Source organism: Triturus cristatus, chromosome 2_1 (assembly GCF_964204655.1).
Source record: "Triturus cristatus chromosome 2_1, aTriCri1.1, whole genome shotgun sequence".
In the NCBI taxonomy this organism is placed as follows: domain Eukaryota; kingdom Metazoa; phylum Chordata; class Amphibia; order Caudata; family Salamandridae; genus Triturus; species Triturus cristatus.
The window spans coordinates 647,921,254-647,944,302 of record NC_140581.1 but is presented as its reverse complement, the minus strand read 5'-3'; positions in this window follow the sequence as shown (position 1 = coordinate 647,944,302).

Genomic DNA, 23,049 nt, shown 5'->3' with positions numbered 1-23,049 from the left:
TAGATTTCTCTTTCTCTGGAAACACGAGCAGCAAGCCGGGATTTCTTGGGTCTCCCTTCGCTCCTATACTGCCACACAAATCTCTTAGCAAGCAATGTTACATCTCTCTCCGGCTACTGTCTTAGGCGCCGATTCACAAAGGGCCTTTGCACTCGTGGCATAGCCTCCGCATTCATGGCGGGTGTTTCACACTCATACCAGGGGCCACACACTCTTTGTGGAATCTCCAAAATGAGTAGCTGCAGCGCAGACGTCCCGCCACAGGGAAATAGGTTTGAGCTTTAAAAGTTAATGTAGGTTTATCTCAAGGGAGATACGGAAATAGCCTTGGATACATAGGATAGTAATTCAAATGAAATTGTTATTGCTGAATGGCTAAAATATGGTTCCTGTGCTTTGTGATGAGAGTGCCTTGTGTCCTGTACGGAGAGGAGATTGCACTGAGTACCTAGTACCTGACCAAGGTGTGAGGAAGGTGCGAATGGTATGTTTTGTGGGACCTATGAGGAGTGATAATAATCGGTGCTGCTGACTTCAAAATTATCTAATTGCGTGGAGATCCACCTTATTTGTCTTCAGTATTATTATAAAAGCGAGCAGAACATTTTTGAAAATCAATGACACCCCTGCAGGAGAGTGAAAAGTGTGACAATGTGCTTCACTTTATATGAATGATATATGGTTAGTGTGATGACTAGAAGCCTGCGTAATCCAGCACCTCTACTTTCAGAGGGGCATATTAACAAGGGCTTTATCTCCGCTTTTTTGGCTTTAAAAGCCAAAGAAGCGGAGATAAAAATATCGCCCTATGAACAACAGGGTGCTAACATGCAAAATCGCATGTTAGCACCCTTTTTCACTACGCTTCCCTTTGCATCTCTAATGAGATGCAAAGTGGGCATTCCAGAGCAAAATAATAGGAGAAATGTCGCTAAGCGACATTTCTCCTATTATCAAGCTTCATGCTAACCCTGTTAGAGACAAAAAAAGCAGCACTAACCACGGTTAACGCTGCTTTTTTATGTCTGCTAATTTTCAGATTTAGCCATGTAATCCAATGGGAGGTGGATTACATGGCTAAATCCACCATGGGCTATCAACAAGGATATCCCTATCCTTGTAGTTTTATCGCTGCATTACCAGCGATAACCTCCCAAAATGCCGCTATTGCTGGATTTTTTATCGCCTAGGCGGTTAGCGTTGTTAATAACGTGATAACCAGGCGATATTATACAGCGATTGCGGGCGTTAAAAATATTAACGTTAAGTGACCTTAGCATTAATTTTCCCTGTTCCTTGTTAATATGCCCCAAAGTACCCACATTTCTCGCAAATACTGATTGCTAGCCATAGATCACAAACAGAGATTACACAATAAAATCGTGACTTTCACATCTTTTTTAAGTTGTTTCAAGGAAATAGATCCCCAACACCTATTCAGTTTCAATGTCACAGGAAAAAGATTTTTAGAATTTACTGACAAAGTGAACAAGAAATACATATTCAAAAGCAACTATCATCAATTGTGAGGAAATATGCCCATTAACGTGCAAAAACTATCCCAGGGTTTGTAGGAAAAGTGTCAAACTGCAACCGCTTAGACAAATAATTCGGGTTTACTTGAAACTTCGTGTGCATAATAAAGCCTTTGCACCCCCCCCTCCAAGTGACGACAAGATGGAACAAATAGTAAATAATTTGCAGAATATTTTACGTCTTCATATGTCTACGGTGGTGAACATGTTTGTCTGTTTTTCTTTTAATTTTTGATGAATGTGAAACCAACTTCTACGTGCAGTGCATTGGCCAGAACTTCAAATCCTTTTTCACTGTCTTTGATCATCCCTCACATATCGCAGTCTTTAGAGGCAAACGCCCACTTAAGCATACACGCTCAGTATGAGCATGCTATAATTTAGAATAATTTTATGTAGTATGAACAGGATGTTTTTGGCTACACCGTAAAAAATGTGACTGAGAGGATGATACAACACATGTGTTTTGAATCTTCAACCCAAAAGACCTCAAATTAATTCCAGCTTTTCTTTGCTTTCAAAAAGCCCAGAAAAGTGCTTAAACCGCTTGCCTAGAATACAATTGTGAGTGTGCTTTGAAGGGTGGAGTGATAATAAACTAGGCGTATAATCGCAGTCTGGGCTTGTCCAAGAAAATCGTGCTGTGCTTTCTCTATTTGCTTCTCCTTTTTTCAGGAGAAACACTGAACCAAATCTAGAAACGCCGTTTACAAGGTGAAGATGTTATGCTATTGTACACAACAAATCATCCCTAGAGCAGAAAGCTCCATTAAATGGGTGTCCACGGATGAAACAGGAAGGATAAGTTGATTTCTAATCAATTTACTAGAGGAATTTAATCGCACACAGAGATGTTTAAAAATACATTCGCATATTTTTTGTTTTGACAAAAAAGGTATGCAGTTTGCAGGTCAATTAATATTTTTAGGAAGTCTGATGAAATTTGTAATGAACACAATATATCTGTGTTAGAGTCCGCACTGGGTGTATATCATTCTCTCTACCCAGCTAGCTAGATAGCAATCTCCACAGATAGCTGTCATTGTAAAGATGTAATATAATTTATTTAACATTGCTTCATTTTGGGTGTTAGTAGTGTTTTGAGCCTATCTCAATTGTTTGCTGTGGGAGAGTGTTGCAGTACCAGTGGTTGGCTATCTGTGCTGTTTGACTTACTTCTAGGCTGGGATTGAGTATGTTTTAGCCTGTATTGCCATTATTAGGGCTGTAATAGAATTGTGTTTGTGAATAGTATTTGTCTTACTCTTATATGTGTGTGCTTTGTATTAGTGTCCCCATAAACCCTGCTTCAATTTCTTAATACCACTACATATTTTGTAGTAAATATTCTCCATTTTCCTTCCACTCCCCATGTCCCTCCAACATTGACTATGAAATCCTATACTTATGTGTGCAGAGATCTCTGTCATTGGTACTGATATTTCTTTACAGAAAAGAAGGGAAATATCTCTCAGCCATAGATTCATGAAGCGCATTTTGTAGAATGTGAAGCAGTGCTACTGGAGTAGTACTTTAGGTACTCCATAATGCCTTTTGTGAATCGGGTCATCCATGTGCCATATTACACATTGGGGTTCATTACGATGTCGGGCGGAATCACTTCCGCCCAACACCGCATCGGTCATGGGACCGACCGCCCCATTAGGATGTGACCGAACACTGTTCGTTGTATTCCTATGTTTTACAATGGCAGCATGCATTCCGGCTGTAAACCGACCGTAATGACTGCTCCCAGAGTAAAATGAGAGGTGCAGTTCATCCCTGCACCCCATGGCAGGCACCTCAAGGTGCCTGCCACAGGGTGTAAGAATCAACACGGGGGCACCATAGGTGTCCACTCGGCCTCCAAGCAGAGGCCGTGCACCCAAGGGGGCCCTGCTGCGGGCTACCAAAGTTGAGTTCCTACAGCCTTTCTGTGTCGACATGCCGGCACAGAAAGGCTGCCGAAACCCGATATTGTAATCTCAAGGGTTGAAAGGCCCACACTTGAGATCACAGGCCAGATTCCGGCTGGCCGACGGGCTCTCTTAGCCTGTTCGAATCCAGCTGGAATGACCAACAGGTTTACTCTATGACCGCCTCCATTGTAATGAGGCGGTCATAAAGTAAACCTACTGGCCCATTACAATGCAGCCTTACAAGCTCCAACTGAGGGTAGGAGCCTTTTACAGCCCCATCGTAATCGGCCCTATTGTGTAGTCTGACGTACACCAAAAGTATTTGATACTCACACACAACAGTTCTGAGGCATCATGCATGATAACATTTCCATTTCCATGAACGTATTTTGCTGAAAATGCATAATGCTACACATTCAAGATAATATTACCCATGAGGATAATTAGGAGTTTCTCCTGGTTGTTAAAGCATCAGGGTTTGCTGCTCACATGGAAAAAGCAAGAAAAGAAGAAGCAACAGATCATCACACACTCACACCATCACACATGCAGGAACATTGAATGCTGATTCACAAAAAAATATACAGACACCTATATAAGCACAACTCCTATACAAGATAAGAGCAAACTACTCTTATTTTATCCTTGGTGTACACAAAGCTATTTGATAACCAATGTGGAACTTAGGTGTTCAAATAGCAAATAGTTTTGTTGAATTTGTTTTACCTGTTCAGTTTATATGTTTTGAGCTGTAAATGTAAGCCAACGGCCGCAAAACACCTTTTGAAAAGCAGTCCTCATAATCAAGTGGCATTATAGGTAATACACAATTAAAAGTTGGATAAATAAGCACTATCCATATACTAAGATCCTTAGGGTTCCTTTACAAAGTGCATAGCCTTCCTTGCCCAATATCTAGTCATGCATTGTTGGTACGCAATGACAAATAAATGCAAGGTGTAGCTTAGGGAAAACATCTTTTACCATGCATTCATTACTATGATCTGCCTTTACAATGCAGTCAATACCCTGACTGTGACATTATCAAGCGTTCCTTGATCATGCAATTCATTACATCAACTTGCTTTAGGAAGCGCATTATTTAACTGGTGTTGGCTTTCGAGTTCAACACCTTCCCTACTTTTGCGTAGACTGGAGTTGGAATACTAAGTTATAGGATTCCAAAATCCACTGCCACCCAAGGCAAGTCGTTTTAATGACTTGCATGGTAAAGGAATGCGTGGTAACGTCACACTCAGGCTAGAGACTGAATTGTAAAGGTATGTGTGGTAAATGCATGCGGGGTACTGTCATACATCCGTGACCCGTTGGATGGCTCTCGTTATCACAGGATATTAGACAACTAAAATCCCTATATATCTCTGCTACTAGAAGAGTCTGGTGGCCATGAGGATGTTTTACTTTTGCAGGATTTCTTCCCATCTACATTCAGTTTTATTTTCATTTCAATGATTACATTAGTTGGGAGAACTTTCCACAATCTGCTTTTTCCTGAATTAAAAATGTTGTGTAGCTTCCAGAGATTAATAGCTTTCTTGGTTCACCCATGCATTTTACCCCATCTTTGTGCTTAAATTGTAAATAAATAGAAACTAGAAGAATAAGACATTTTTACCACTCCTTAGAAAATTGCAATACCTATAGAGAAAAAATATTTTTTTCTCTTTTAATTTTTGAAATCTCAGAATAGGGCAATTTTAGCAGAATAAACCATGTGTTAACATAATTTAAAAAAATACTCTGTGCTTCACAATCTCTTTGTCAGTAAAAAAGAACTTGGATACATTTACAAGTCTCAGCTTGTGAGAAAAAGGATTATATTTTAGCCTGAATACCTTTTGACAAAAAAGAAGTGATAACGTCTTTCTTGCAAGCATAGCCAGATGTCAAAAGAGGCCTGCGTGCTGTGGGCATGAGGCATATCATTGAAGTAGCTAACTATGTATAAAATGGAAGGTTATGACAAAAAGGTATTGTGGGAACCATTAATGTGGTAAAGTGGTAATGCTGAGAAATGATTGAAAATGGTAAATGGAGGATATGTGGGAATTACGAAAGCCATTTATATGCAGATGTATGAGTATGAAAGAAGGTAGGGACTAGAAATAATAGCTACTAGCCACAGAAGGATAAATAATATACTTTAGATGAAATGCACGTTGTTTGTAAATTTATTTAAATCACCTAATTGATCAAGTTAGTTGGTAAATTATATACAATGTGGGTGAACTTAAAACTTGGCAATATGGGATGGTGGATAGATTTTTCTCAATAAAGATTCTCGTCCTGATTTTTCAGCAGGAAAATACCTATACGAGGCTATGTACAAACGTAGGCTATGACTAGGGGTGGGCGGAATTTGCGTAATTGCGTTACGCAAATCTCCGCGAAACGGTAAAAAATCTCCGCGAACACGCAGAAATTCCGCGAACACTCGGAATTGCTTGTTCGCGATGCTTTTTTCCTGTTCACAATTGCTGTTTGCGTGCTCGGGGAGAAATATCTTGCGAACACGCATTTTGAGAACGCGAACAAGCAAAAATTTCGCGAAATCGCGGAAAGCAGACTTTTGAGTAATTTCGCGTTCTCCGCAGAACACGAAATTCCGCAAATTCCGCAAATTCCGCAAGCGGAACGGAATTTACCGCCCAGGCCTAGCTATGACCACACCATACATAGAGACATTTTAGAGAGATGATGATATAAAATAGTAGTAATAAAGTGGCTAGTTCAAAGAGAAGAGCCTCAATGTCAATATGGATGATATACACCAACTAATATTATATATACATATATTTCCCACAGCCACGAACAAAACACCCGACTATATGATAAAGTGACAACCATCAGCGGGAGAAATATATTCCTAATATCTGGGCTTGATCAGTAATGAACTGTGGGATTGAATAAGCAGAATGATCACTAATAAATTGCTGGATTGAATAAGTAAGGTGGAGCAAACCCTAGGTAAGACAAATTTGAATAAATTTGAATAAATATCAGCGAATAAAGTCTAAAGATGCTTAACTCTATAGATTAAAATGAAGTAAATGAAAGTGAGTATATATTCATATATTGGAGATCGAATTAGTATATTTGACCCATGAAAATTGATTAAATAATAATCTGTATCCTATAAAGAAATATGAGAGATATAAGTTAGTAATATATATACAAATCTCCGTCAAAATAGGAAAAAAGATCTTTTGAGCTGATGATAGAATACTAGGTTCTAGAAGTGACATGTGTCCTCTAATTTCCAGAAATTCAAGAAGATTTAAGACATTTTATGATTATTGAAAATCGTTAAGAAAATCAACTTCCGAGTGCAGTTCTGCACCGGTAAGTGTAAATCATGAAATAACTATAACTATTATGATGGATTTGGAAGATTACATGAAAGTATGAAGATATGAATAAATTATGTTCTGCTTGTTTGAGAGTGACGGTTGATGCACTTATAAATGGAGAAAATAGATAGAATTGGGTCATACACAGACAGATGTATTTTGTTGATAAATTTGAACAAAAAATGTAAGATAGAGATGTTTAATAGGTTGGTTACAATGATCAATACTAAAATTATTTCAGTAATTACTATATTATTATGTTCAGGATGCATTAGATAATAGATTTTAAAGCATGTATATTTCTGATATATATGGTGATTTGTTTTATTTATTGTTTATTTATAGGTCTGATTTGCAACAGATCTTTGGTTTTAATCATACCATATCAGGAGAATAAATTTATTGTCCTGAAGAAGGTGGTTCCAATAGAAGTGAACCGCCGAAACACGTTGACGCCTAATTAAATCTTGTTAAATTGGGCAGCAGTCAGCATCAAATTGTAGACAGGAAATGTATATTCATGCTACATGCTGTCTCTAAATTACACCCAAGTAACATAGGAATGACATATTGTTTTGTCTATATTATTCTCCTGAATTGATGAAATATTGTTTTAGTTGTTTTTAATTGAGTAGTGTATTTTTGATTGTATTTGTGATTTTTATCTTGATATGTATTGATTCAACAAAATTATAGAATACATTTATCATACGTGCCATTTATAAGTGCTTTACTTGTATGGATCTTGAGGTGATTGGGTTGAATGAGAAGAAGAGTATGAATATTTGAAGCTGTTGCTTATCCAAAGGAAACACATTTTTTTAACTTGAGTATGAAAGAAACCAGCAAGTTAGATAGGCTGGGAAATATCAGTCCTGGTTGTTTAGGAATGCCGGGGCATTGTTGGAAATGGCAATGGATGCATGCAGGCATTTTGAGAAATGGCAATTAGGGAATGGTCAAAAGTTATAGGAACTTGAACTGGGTTCCTGGGAGACTACAAATATTAGTGATGAGGGCATTCTATGCATGGTGGGTACCAGATATATGGACCTTCATTGCCACAATACATTGGCCTTCTTCTGTGTTATGAAAATGTGTAATGTCTATACACATACTAGAGCATTATTTACACAGTACTTAGGTCAATTTTGACATTATAGTGATGTAAAAGGTGAACATACTGGGAGATTACAAAAATTAGTTTCATGTTTGTTTGACATAGTGAGATGGTAAGGCATCATATTGAATTTAAAATTAAAGAATATGAAAATCTCAAATAACATTTCAAATACCCCCCATTTCTAGCTCAAATGTATCTTTACTATTTTATCCATCCAATACTTTTTTGTCAAATAATCTTACATGAAAAATGAACAGCTTTAAATGCCATATAATGTGATTGAACACTTCTGCCTAAGCTACAGAGAAAGAAAGGTGTAAATGCTGAGGATTTTATAAGCGGTTATTAAAGCAATGGGCACTGATTTCAACTTGGAGGAATTACATTTGACAGGGTAGTGTGTTTTTTCGTCTGTCAGCTAACAATGACTGGGATGCAACCCTGAGTAATTACCAGCGGTTGCATGCTAGAGGTGAATAGCAAATCCACCTTTTCTGTATGGTCATCCTAGATTTGTGTCTTTTCCTGATTTTATTTTGTTTTAGGGTTGGTGCCCTGTGGCACTACTAAAGCAAACACAAAGAGATGATGGACAGAGCGCTGAAACTTCTCAGACACTCACCTCCAGTCACCGATCTTGGTTGAATCCATCATCATTCTTTAGCTCACCGATTTTACCGTCCTGTCGGACCACTGCAGATGGTGCAAAAAATGCACCTATGGCATAAAAGATAAACGTTGCCTGTGGAATGCAGTTTGCATTTACACCACCCACATATATGACAATAATATAGCTCTGCCAGGAGTGCCATATTGCTATGGCTGAGTTGCAGTTCAAATGCACTTTAGTGACACATGGCAGGAAAAATGTCCTTGCTATATCATAAAAGCCTAGTTTTATATATAAATTAGTCACACATAAAGTGTGCCTTGAAAGCCCCCTGGGCAGGACAGTAATATATCAGACTTAGGCAGACTACATAATGGGGTTGGGATTCTCTCACAGTGCAATTAAACCCAAAAGCTCCTTAGCGATGTAGGTTCTGGTAGACTTTCAACAAAACTGCCATAGATGGGATTACAATCTTTATTCCTGTCTCTCCACTGGAGAAAAGGTGAGAAAAATGTTTCAAAGTAATTTCTTAATTTTTTAAATATGATTGCTAGAAAATTGCCCAGGATATTTTTTTTGCAATTGTACTGAACACTATTTTTGTTGATTGTAGAACTATGTGCACTTTACCCTGCTGTTGGTGTATATCTGATTGGCACATTTAATATCAGTTTGGCCTCTGCAGCCTGATGTGCAGTGTTGAACTGCCATATTGACCAGACATAAAAAACCTTTTGCCAGGGCTTAATCTTTGTCTTTAGTACTTGTAAGTCACCCTTAGGTTGGCCTGAAAAACATGGTATTTTAAAGTAGGACATGTATATATAATGGCTTACATATCCTACCAGTCAAAAACCTCCAAAGACATTTTTACTGAGGCAAAGCTGGCTGTCCCAAAGGTCAACCTTGGTTTACAATATTACATTTTATAAGTATTGAATTACGTTTGAGAGTAGCAAGAACATTATTTCAAGGACACATTTTAATGGTAATTTAACACCCAAATCATTGGTCAAGAGTTTATATTACTATTTTGGAATTTACACTTAGAAAGTTGTCATTTTACTGCCTAAAGCCAAACGTCTTTCTTGCCAGTGTCCAGTTGTTACCTGACCCTTTAAGGCGCCCCTGTTGTAAGCTGGGTATTGCTCTCACACACTGGACAAATAACTCTGTGTGGGTAGACAGTCTTCTCCTTTGACAGAATTGCCTGGGAGTTGTGCTCAGGCTCTTCCTGAGCTTCAAAGGATGCCTACCCAATCACTGGCAGATGAAGTTCACTTGTTAGCTTCTCTCCCTTTTGTTTCTCTATCCAGGCCGGCTCCAAATCTGGTGGGAGGGGAGGAACTGACCAGAACTGGTTTAGGAGGTGGACAAAGGATTGCACTCCACCCATAGGCTTGCACTTAGCATATATTTAGACCCCACAGACCTCACATCAGAAAACTCCTGGACCTGTGAAAAATCAAAAGAAGGACTCCTCTACTGTCTGAAGAATCTAAACTGCCTGACTTGAACCCAGGACCACAGAAGTATTTCAAAAGGTACTCCCTTTTGATATTTCTGTGCAGGACTTGCCTGCTTGCTTTCCTGCCTACTGTGACCTAGGAGGAGGGGTCACCCACGTCATCGGCTCGTGCAGGAATTTTCCCACAGTATGGCACGCACAGGTGCTCTACCTATGCATGTAGGCATCCTGTTAACATTTATTTTTTGTTTCTTGAAAAAACACCGCTCCACAATGAGCGTTGGTACTCTACGCCATGATGTAACAGTGGCCCAATGGTGAAGCATAAGACACACAGATGCATGGAATGCAGAAGAAATCAAACATTCACCCCCAGTCAATGGATCTGGGTTAAATCCATCGTTCTTATACTCACCATGCCACCCTAGTTTAGACCCAGCCATATGCAAATCAGTTTTGACACTGTGCCTCATGGGAAAAGTCCAGACCGAACTGCCAAGCCAGGTTGTCACTGGAGCGGAAACAGGCCTCTTGGGACTGGTTTCGGGGCATCACCCCTAATCAGCCAGGCTAGCTTGAATCCAGTGGCACAATGAGCCCGGAACCCAGGTCTGGGCTTACCCGGCACACTTAGGGCGAGAAAGTAAAAGACACACAGATGAGGGATGGAATGCAGAGAAAATCAAACATTCACCTCCAGTCAATGGATCTGGGTTAAATCCATCATTCTTTCGCTCACCGTGCCGCCCCAGTGTAGACCCAGCCATATGCAAATCAGTCTTGACTCTGTGCCTCATGGGAACAGTCCAGACCGAACTGCCAAACCATGTCCTCACTGGACCGGAAACAAGCATCCTGGGACCGTTTTTTTTTGCTTTGATGATGGATTTAACCCAGACCGTTGGATTTAACGCAGATCTTTTGACTGGGGGTGAATGTTTGATTTGCTCTGCATTCCGTCCATCATCTGTGTGTCTTTTCCAGTGATGAAGCATGCCACTATTAGTGGATGAGGGCAATCTTAACAACCAAATGGGTTACCCACCAGTAATTTAAATGTTATTTTCTTCCCCTTGTCTGCTTTCTCCCTGAGTAGCCCCATATTTGTGGGGGTTTCAGTGTTCTTCATGGGGAGTGAGGGAAGGCTCAGGGCCATATATACAAGCCCTTATCGCCACCACAACATCACCTATAGTGACATTGTGGTGGTGATAGGGGCTGTGCCATATATACAAGGCAGCGTTAAGCCACTTAACATGGATTAATGCTGTCTTGTACATAAGGCCCCCTTTCACACCATGCTTAGCGTGAAAGGGTTGGGCAGTGGGTGTTGCGTTGTGCGTCCCTTCACAACACCTATTGTTTTTGATGCTGCCCCCTATTTACAAGGGTGGCGTACAAAGGAGGTAGCGTGCAGTGGGTCTTGCGGTGGGCCCATTGAATTCAACGATTATCAAGGGCAGCGATAATAGGTGGCAGCGCCGAAGTTAAGGCCAGAAAAATCCTGGTCTTAAGGTGGCGAAACGAGGAGATGCATTATTTCTCCTCGTTTTTGCTGTATTCCATGTGTGCTGACTTGTGCAGCACACATGGAAAAAGCACAATGCCATTGCTTATTTACAGGAAGGTGTCCCTTTCTTTGCATAAAGAAACTTTAACCCCTTCGGTGCCCGCCCCTTTCCCCGCCCTGTGCCGGCCGTTACATTAGCGGGCGGGGTTTGTGACGAGCTGGACTCGTCATGGGCACAGCGCCACCGCGGCCCATGACGAGTCCAGCTCGTCACGGGCACCGAAGAGGTTAAAACAAAGTGCCAAAGCATGAAGCAGCACACATGAAAGTGACAGAATGGCATTGCTAGGATTGTTTATGTGCAGGGAGGGGCCTGCGTTTGTGCCAAATTGCTCAACTTAGCGCCATCTCAGGGGGGAAATGCAAGGCTGCACCACATTCTTTTAAATATGGTGCAGCCTTGTTTATCTGAAGTGGAGGAGAGAGGCGTTAAGCCAGGAAAGCTAATGCTTCTCTCCTCCATTTCCTTGTACATATCCCCCTCAATCTCTTGTCCCTCCCTTAGGTGTGTTTGTGATGTCTTTTGACCAGCATAGATATTTTATGCCTAAATTAATCTTGGGAGGAGTCCCCTTAGAAGAAGTTGATTTCTTTGCTTATTTGGTGGTTATCTTTGCAGAGAGTACGTCCTGGCATCTGCATATTTGTAAGACCACCATTGAGTTAAAGCAGATTTCCGGCGTAATACTCAAGGAGTTTTCTACATCTTACTCCAAACCCATCTTTCTGCACTTAAAATCTATGAGGCTAAGGATTTGGGGTCAGCTCTGTACGAGGAATTTTGCAATTCCATAATAGCAAATTTTACTGGTTCGCTATTATGGAATCGCAAAATGCAATGTATGTAGGTTTCGCAATAATAACTGTGATTCCTACATACTCCTTATTTGCGTGTCGCAAATTGCGAGCCGCAAATAAGGAATGGCTTCCTATTCATTCCTATCGGCCTGGAGGCCCATATGAATGAATGGGAATTGCATGCGCAATAGGTACTCACTAATTGCGCATGCAATTTCAAGGGTGCCAAATGGACACCCTGTTGCACCACTGGAATATGCATGTGTGCAGATGTGGCACACATACATACCCTAAGGGCTTCTATGTACCCCATATGGCACCTTGAAAAATGCAAAAAAAGTGAATTTTTCATGGAATTCGCATATTATCACCAACTTGAAGTTGGTGGTAATTTGCGATTCCTTAAATGCGGTCGCAATTTTTTTTGGCTTCCTGTATTTCATTTAAGGAATCTCAAACTGCGATTCCTTAAATGAATTCGTAAAAAAGGGAATCGCAATTTTTGCGATTCCCTATTATGCGAATGCATTTTGGGATGTTTTTCCCATTTGCAAACGGGCCAATTCTGCGAATTGGCCCGTTTGCGAACGGGAAAAAGCTTGATACATTTGGCCCTATGACATTACATAATATGAGAGCAAATTTCTTAGGAACTTTACATCTCTCCCAATTAGTACTCCATTATATCCACTGTTTCTTGACCTGGGCATCATTAGGGCCACAGACAAAATTAGTCTGTGGCCCTTGTTGTGCTGGAGGAGCCTGTGTACCACTCCCGAACTCGCCCAATAAGCTGACTATTGGAGAGTAATTCTCCTGTCCCCAAACTGCAAGAAGTGTGACTCAGAAATGTTTGAAAACTTTCTGTCTGAAGAATGGATGGCATCCAGTGTCGCCACCAAGCTGCAGTTGTCAATGTTGAATTGCCTGAATTTTTGGAAAGAGATCTGGCAGTAGGAACCTGGTTAGCAGGGACTTACAGTTTGAAATCACATCAGGCATCAGGAAAAAAAGTGGGAGCTAACCATGCAAAAAGAGGCATTTTCCTACACATAACATACTGCAATTTGAGAACTTCGAGGTAAAAAAAAAACTCTACACAAAGTAATCTTATACAGGCAATAAAACTGGAATATTTGCCAGAAAAAATACAGCTGCTAGCATAGGGTCTACACCTCATTCTATCCACAGTCTAACATATTAACAGCTGTAATGAGAATTAAGTCTTTTCATACAGTATTTTATTTTGAAGGCCAAAATGCTTATTCCTTTTCAGGGTTTTATACAGCAAGCTTAGGAAAACTATTGCGGGAAAATTCAGAGCACCTTCTTTTAGGTACTTCGTGGTGGCAGGTCCAGTCACATAAATAAATGTCTTGACCCTTTGAGAAAGACCTCATAATTTCAGAATAGACATTCCATTTCATACTTATAAATTTGTTACACCTAACGTGCTTTATGATTATTCATGAAACAATTTAACCGTGACACCAGTTTAGCTCTAATAACTAAGCTGAAAGATTTAGGAAAAACAATTTTACCATCAATATATTATGGGATAATTTCATAACAATAGTAATTTTATTTTGAGTACAATTTATAAATTAAGGTCCTCATTTATGGGTGATTGGCGTAGGGCAGTGCCGCAAGTCTTCTTGCTGTGCTGCCTATGCCAATGTGAAAGGGCAGGAAGGCATCACATTTATGAAAGACTGTGCATTCCTGTCATTTCCTATTGCACTGGTGCACATTTTTCTGCGTAGCCCCAAAGCAGGCACCCTTGCAACGTAGTGGAAGGATGTCTGCTTTTCATGCAGGATTGCTTCTGTGCAGTAAGGAGCACCTTCCTGCACAAAAACAATCCAGAGAGGTGTTTTCTTCTTTCTATGTGTGCTGCAAAAAACATCACACATGGAAAGAGGAAATAAAATGGAGAAATACAAATAGTTCTCCTTGTTACACCCTGCTCTGTGAAGGCATAAGATTTTAGCGCAGCCCCAGGATTATGGGGCAGATTTACAAGCCCCTTGCGCCACTTTTGCGTCACTTTTCCCATGTTAAAAATGACACAAAAGTGGCGCAAGGGGCTTGTAAATCTGCCCCTATGTGATTAAGTAAATCTAGGGCAACAACAAAATCCATGGTTGTTGCGTGGGAAAACCCACTGAAACACCCGTGGAACATCTCCCTAGCTCAGAGTAAGACAATCCAGTGACTCACGCTGCCTTGCCTTACTTCATATCTATGAGGCCATGCAAAGTGGCTTTGTGTGGCCTTGAGAGGTGTGTGCGGCTGGAACATCAGAAAAAGTGACTCTTCAGCGGTGCAAGCCTCTCATAAATACACCCCTAAGTGTTTTAAGCGACCTCTATTTTGGTTAATTTAGTTTTGAGGGTATTTTCAAAATGTTCTGATCTTTTTCCTGTCCCGCTGTAAATGCTTAAGCGCAAGTAAAAGAACGAGAATCGAGGAATGAGTAGTCTAATAATATGTTGCAGCAAAGGAAATTATGTGGTCACAAGAGGGTGTGTTAAATGGCATTCTGAAAATTGGTAACGGGCCCATAAAGAGGTCGAATTGCAACTGGAAATATGCTTAGTGAGGACCAGTGGAAATTGTCATGTGGTCCTAATGCGATATTATAGAAAATGCTAAAAACAGCACTCCAAGAGCACACTGGAAATGGATAATGAGGCTATGCATCTGTAGTATGGACAATTGTAAAATGAGCATGCTGGGACTTTAGGGAAATGTGAACATGGTATGCTGTTGTAGAAGTAATAGTCTTTTCATACTGCGCATTATGGAAAAAATGGTCACCCTCTGTGCCCGGCACTTACACTCAATATAATATGCAGGCAAAAGCTTAACACTGTGTTTTGTGTACCTGATAAGACACACAATACCTGTAGAAAATGCTGTTTGCCCTGATATATTCTCAGTTTTATTAATCTTGTCGAACACCTACAGGATAAATAAGTCTGAGACAGGGCAAGTTCTGTTTAAATTAGAATTTAGATGACCTTCTAAGAGAAGACCTTGACACTGCTGTTCTGCCTTGAGGTGGATTCTTGACATAAAATTGACACTTGATGGTAAGAAATATGAATAATTACTATATGGTAAAACAATGACATGTTCAGTTGCATGTTCGGACTGGTTACTGGATTGCAAAGGATTATTGTTAGGTATCAATCCTAGAATATGTCCTTGAGACCTTCAAAGTAACACTATAGAATTCAGCACACAACTATAGAGCAGCAACCAAGGTTTCCCTGCTGGGTTGTGTCAAAGGGTGAAAGCTAAACAGCATCACATATTTTCTAAGAAGTGGTAATGCTTTTCTCTCCCTCCTTAATGGTGCATTTTAGACTGCTGTGCACAAAAGTGCATACATTTGCTACTTAGCACAAGGGTGTGCGCATTTTGTCGAGCATACGCATATGGAAGGGGACGATTCCTATACAAAAACATTTCTTTACTACTTTCTCCATCTTGTATGTGTGCTCTAGAGTGCAGAACACATGTAATGCTTAAAAAACGCAGAGTCTTTTAAAAGCTGCTCCAATAGTATACCTGTCTCGAGGACAAGTAGTTTTTCAGTGCAAATCCCTGTCTGCAAAGGTTAATAGGTAGGGAATTGAACCAAAACCTACAAGTTATTGCATGGGAAGGCCCATGTATCACCTATGGTACGACACTCGACACAAAGTAGCAGATAGTGCTTCTTTGTGTTACTTTAGTCAGCTTTGCAACATAATTCATATTTTTCTTTGAAAAGTAAACCCTACCATAAAACTTAGTGCTATGTTTGTGTCTCTTTTGGGACACAAACCTGGTGCAAAGTTTCAGTTAGTCTGGGTCACAAATGCATAAATTAGGTTGGATGGCAAGGGTGAGCATGGCATTTTCAGTGTGCGGGTATTTTAACTGACAACTCTCAAATGTAAAGACAAACTTCGAAAATCGTATCTACTTTTTCAAATACATTAGTTCAAATGTTTGAATATTTTTTAAGCCAGTGTTTAACTATCGAGACAACTGTATGTGCTGTGCTGTTACTTATATCAGTTACTTTATTTTAATATCACTGCATTGAGTTTTCTGTGTCCAAAAGTAAAATGTCTCTGTACATAGGAATGAAGATGGGGCTGAACTAACGAATCTGCTTCTGCCTGGAACCTGTGAATGGTGTCATTTGTTTTCCATGAACAGGTCCTCTCAGACACATTGGCACCGGTGTACTGTGTAAGTCCTTCATTTGGTTTTGCAGTGATATTTGGAAAAGCGTTGCCCTCTTGAACGTTTGGTTTAGTTTCGTAGAAGGAATGAAAGGTTCTGGGTTTAGAGAGACCCTTGTCTCACGCTATGCAAAGAGTATACAGTGGAATTTCCCATATCAAAGGTATACCAGGATGTTGCATATCAACGATGTGCTCTGCCATTTTTCCTCAAAGGAACATTTTAAACAGTAACATGAAGGGGGACTGCCCTGTGTGGATATGAAGAGTCCTTACCTGCTTGCAGATGAATGTGGGCATGATCCTCCTGCACCAAGTAGTTAGTCCTTACTCATTTTGTCTCGTTGGGTCTTGTAGTACTAGGAAGCTGTAAAGAACCTGCAGCATGGGCAATGTCTGGCCATTTTGTACATTACAGCGCATTGATGTGCTGGGAGGACATTTGTGGATAGGGTTACAGTTAGGGTACCCCTCATCAATATTTATTGAAGAAGATCTGGCGATGAATTTTCCATGCAAAATGGAGTCCAGGCAAACTCAAGATATAAATTAACCCTGGGCGTAGTTCACGAAGTAGCGCTACGCGTAGCTACGCAAAGTGCACTTCACACTACGCGAGCATTGCGTAGCACTTCACGAACTGCGAAGTACCCTGTTCGCACTGGGCAAGGTGGCGTTTTCAATGATTGCACAGTGCGGACAAACATCCGGCACTGTGCAATCATTGAAAACGGCATCTTGCACAGTGCGAGCTGGAGTTTTCTGCCGCTCGAGTAGATTTTTACTCGAGCTGCAGCTTTCTCAACGCGGACTGATAGTTTCTCATCGCGAGCGGTCACGAGCATACGCGACCACTCGCAATGAGAAACCTGACCTCCCCGCGTTGAGAATCTCGCCGGGAGGTTTATTTTCCACGCTCGTGATCGGCAAGTTGATGTTGCTGATCGCGAACGAGGAAAAAGTCTCGCCGGGATGTCACATTGCTTGCTCGCGGTCGCCAACTTGCCACTGAGGACCGCGAGCAAGCAAAAAATTACCGCTGCACTACGCTACGCTACGCCTGTTTGCACTGTGTTACGAGCTATTGACGAAGTGCGATGTAGCGCAAACTACGCAAGCGTAGCGAAGTGCTTTGCCCAGGCTTAATATAAATGCCTCCTCATCACACCTGTTGAGAGTGCATTGCGCTCCAGTCATGGGTACTGTCCTAGCCTGCTTAGAGCACTCGAAAATATCACAGATTGTGTTTTTTGGTATATCCTTTAGGTGGGTCCAATTGAACACTCCACATTTTTCGTAAGTGATGGATTCCTACCTTGTTAAAAGCAGTGTGTATTTGATGGTTTGAACAACGAGGCCCCAGTCAGCTCTCCGTAGGACAATGAGAAAACTTTGCATTCTTTTCCCATTTTCCATTAGCCCTAATGTAATGAGTTGACACCTGCTTTCCTATGGGGTCTGTTGTTATTTTTATGTTAACAGTGGGAACCATTTTTTATTTTGGCAAAAATGTTCTAATTAATGTACCTGTTTAAGAGCTGAACATTTCCAACTATATTGTTCTTTGGTTGGTTGTCACAAAATAATATCTTAAAAATGTTCATGTTTAGGACTATAAAAGTATAATGTTGCAATATGAATGTTGCATCGTTGTACCCGAACAGTGACACTTTATCTCACTAATTTTTTTAATATATCTCATTTTACTTGATTATTGCAGTCCCTCTCTGTTGTGAGAGAGAATTGAACTGAACTTGTTATACAGTTTAATTCTTTATGTTCTAGAGAGTTCCTCAGGCACCATTTCTTGCCAGTCAGTAATGGACGGAAAAATACATTTAGCCAATTAACACCTAGAAGAAAAAATGTTTGAATGCGTGTAAAATAGACTTGGACACAGTCTATTAAACTGTACAGCTAGTGAAAAGTGCTTGAATCTCTTTGCGGAGGATACATCTCAGAAATTCCATGAAAAAAGGTCACAGGACAGTTTTTGAAAGGTGCATATATTTAGCCCTCTGTGCATTTCATATTTATTTAGTCCATTGTGGGTCATCATTGTTGTGCTTAATACAACTTGGTTATGCCGCAGCAGAGGCCTTGACAAGGATTAAAAACAAGTTCATTAGGGCCCTCTTCAAACGTTTGCCAAGCTCACCTATAACTCCAGTGAGATTTGATCTAGCCCTCAATCCCATACATTTAATCATCTTAATTAAACCTCTGCTGTACTGGATCATACTGTGGTCCACCAAAGAACTGGTAACTAATAGGAACTGTGTAAAAGATCTCTTAACCTTCGATAGGGACCAGAGAACCCCCTGGTTGAAGGCCATAAAAGATACATCACAGACAAAAGGAATGGGCAAATTATGGACCTCCCTGGAGATGATTACTCAACATGATGCCCGAGAAGTAAAACATCGCTTCTGGGAGGTAGCCGTGATGCAGACATGGAAGGTATACCCGGATAGTAGCTTAACTGCCCAGTTCCTGAATCCCAAGTGTGCACCCAGCTTCGAGCAATGTATGGACCAAATGCAACCTTTTTATGCTAAATGTTTATATGTGCAATTCAGATGTGATGTACTCCCCTTGAGAACTCACACTTTGAAATGAGATAAGGCACAATTAAAATCGAAATTTTGCCCAAACTGCCCCAATACAGTGAAAATAGAAGAGCACTTCATCCTCCTCTGTCCCCTATATAGGAATGCACAAATTACATGGTTGGTAGGAGCACTAAAAACTATGGGAGTGAGATATTGTCGAGAACCAGTAAGGCTCTTTAAGAGCGATACTAGGGAGATCCTAGCCTTTGGGATATCGCACTATTAATATAAATACACAGAAGTCCAGGGGTATAGTAGGGGGACTTAGTCCGGGCAGGTAGTGTGTTCTCTCAGACCCTATTGCTTACCGTTTTTTTTTAATATCGCACTATTACTCTGTCACTTGAACCAGAGGAGGAAGGCCCTAGATAATTGCCAACCCTGATACTAACTCTAAACCTGCAGGGAAAGTTCCAGTAGGCCTACTCGGTGTTTTGTCTATTATTTTGGTTTTAACATTTTAATGTTTTAACATGGTTACTGGCTCTTATGTTCTTAGCCACAGCTTCCATATTGTTGAAACAAATGATCACAAAGCCCTTTTTCTTCTCTCTTTCAGGGACAATATATATGTACATAATAGCGTTAATAACTGTAATTAACTTATCTATTCTAATTTTAGTCATTATTGACTTTCAACTTGTTGATGAATGAATTTTTATGATTTTTATTGACAGTAATGTTCTGTTTTTTTATCTTGCAAGCTTTTAAGGCTTGATAGCCGAAATAAAGTGTATATATATATATATATATATATATATATATACATATATACTACTTTACTGCTGTTTCAATGTACTTCAATGTACTCGTGGAGAGGAGAGTGTGGCGGAAGATGTGTTTGCCGGTTTAAATTGATCAAAGGACACATAGAACCAGCTGTCGAAGTCCATTTAAAAAAGTAAGGGAACTGTGAGGCTGTGCACAATGGGTGTGGGGTGAAATCCTTTTTACCACACCACATTTGGGGAAGGACAAAGACTGGAACCGGGCCAGGGGAGGACTCAAAGTCCCAGACTCCCTGGACCCTTGAAGTCGTCAGTTTCGCATCCGAAGGTGCTTAAGTTTACTGCTGCCGTCTGCGCCCATCCGTAGCCAGACGTGACTGGGCTGGGCCACCCCCCCTTGGATTCACAAAAGGGAGCGACAGTAAGAAGAGCGGCTCTTTATTTTTCAATTTAACAGTAATACTGCATCTGAATTACATTTACAGTAATGGGCAAACGGAAGCTTACACTGACCTCCACTCGCAGAGGAAAGCCTGTAAGTAACATTATTACAATAACAAATTATTCGGAAAATGCAATGAACCTAATAACCAAATAAATTGTCCATGCGCAGGCGTGTCTTGACACCACCAAAACGGCATTAAATGCAGCCTTAAAAGAAACTAGGACCGACCTGGTGTCCATAGAGGCTGGTCTGGGTGGATCAGATATCAACAAGAGAAGAAGAAATAGCCCATTGAGCCTCAAACTACTAAACAAGGTCCATGTGTCTCGACCTTACCACTGGAGATATCTGTTTTGTCAAATATTACTGATTTGGTATCACCTCCTGCAAAAAAGAGTAAACAACAGGCAATAACATCAGTGACCACATTATCCTCACAGCTATCTAAAACAAGGCTTAAAAAGCTGAAAAAACTTTCTTCTGGTGCAGGGGAGGTACCACCAATGAACTATACACAAAGTCTTGAAATTCTTTAAAAAAAATTAAATGGGAAAATTGATAACATCAAAAGGAAATTAATGACTGAAATTGAATCAGTTAAATGTGATGTTACTTGGCTAGTAAAAATGGTTACAGATTAATCGCCTTCAGAAAATTTCCCAGTGCAACTTTAAGTAAATCTGCGGACAATAAGATCGCTGCAGGTTATTGCTCACGTGTGACAACTAATAACATCCAATCGTCGACTCTACACCAAGTGAAACAAGATCCTGTCATACAACCCAGTCACCCCGATCTGCCTAATATTGATTCAGCTGGAATGACTTCCAATGGCAAGAACTGTTGGACTGAACCTATTACAAATTGTAGGTTAACGAAGATCTATAATGACTCTTTACATTTACTTCCTCAGGCTACACCCTATGTATTTGTCATAAAAAATGTCTTGAAGTTGGCAGATAAGGTTACAGAGTCCTGCGGAGTTTTGAAGAATAAGGTTATATACTGGTTCACTAAAAAACCCAATTGTAGTATTAATTTTATCTTCCAAAATATAATCATGATGAGACGAGTAAACTGAGTTGGTAACATGACAAAGTGTTGTCAAGGGGATTGTATTGCTATAACCCTCCGTTGCCCAGAAGTGGCAAGGGTACTAATTGGCAAATTTTCCAGCAAGTATGTAAGGTCATTGAACCATCAAAATTACACCATTATTGCAGTCCCATTAGGTTATCCTTATAATCCTGCTATTGAACAATCACTTCATGCCAGTAAAAGACCTGCCCCTATAGGCCTGTATACCACTCTACCTTTGACTAACAGATTCTTATCCCTAAGAAGTTGCAGTGACCTTGATTGACTGCCAGATGGTGCAGAGTAAATGGTTGTTACTAACCAAGGTACTTTATCTACCAGCAAACCAACAACCAATTGTAACCCAAGTCCACACTTGTCGTATGAAATCTTGTCTATGCCTTCATGGAATGTGGCTGGGGTAAAAAGTAAGCTAAATGACGAAGAATGGCTTAACTAGATTAAAAACTATTCATTAATTCTCTTACAAGAACCCTGGCATACTGAACCTTGTTATATTGATTGTTTTAAAATGGTCTCTACTGGAGCGCTCCCCTCGCAGATTGGGAGAGCTAAAGGAGGTCTGGTCGCACTGGTCTCAGTTACATCACCGCTGATTTTACAGAAGGCTTACACTAATTCACAGTTTTCCAGTTTTTATATATTTGCTCTAATAATGATTAACTATTATTGCAATATATTTGATAATTCTAGACACAGGGTAATTATGTCTTTAGAGGAGGAACTAGATACATTTCTAAAGGACATAAAGAGAGACTATCTACCTATTTGGGCTAGTGATTTTAATAATGGGAAATGTACAGTTTTGAAATATGAACACTATGGCCAGTGGGATGAATACGGTGATACTTATTCCCATTTTCCCCATAACTAATATGGTGATACAATCAACCGTGTAAAATGAAATCATAACCTTGAACTTATAGAGCAGATACGAAAAGAAGGGCGAGGATGTGGGAGAGAATGTGGCCCGTCGGCTAGACTGCCGACTTTGGTGCTGGAAACCAGGGTTCGAGCCTCGGGGTCGCGTCCACATCCTGTGATTCTGGGCAAATCACTTAATCTCCCCGTGCCTGAATGTGTAAGTAACCGGTGCTCATGTAAAGCGCTCCAATACCTTTGGGTCGAGTTTGCGCTATATAAATCTGCAAAAAAATAAAAAAGGTCAAGCAATTATACAAACGTTTGAAGGAGCTAGATACTCCTCGACCATCAATCATGTTTTAATATCAGGAAAATGGCAGAGACATAGTTGAAAAGTTTGAAGTAAAAGTAAGTCCATTTAGCGACCACCATCCATTATTTTTGATGCTCAGACTAAGCATGATGTACCAGGAGAAGGTGTGCCTAGCTGCTGACATAAAAACACACAGAGAAAACGGTATTTCCATAAAATGGTCACTTTTAAACCCCTCCCTAGTTAGGGACAATAAAGTACAACAAAGACAAGAAGATATTAACATTTGTTTGGAGGGAGCTTCCTCAAATTTACATATTATTACATCATTCTGTAATATTACGACTGCAG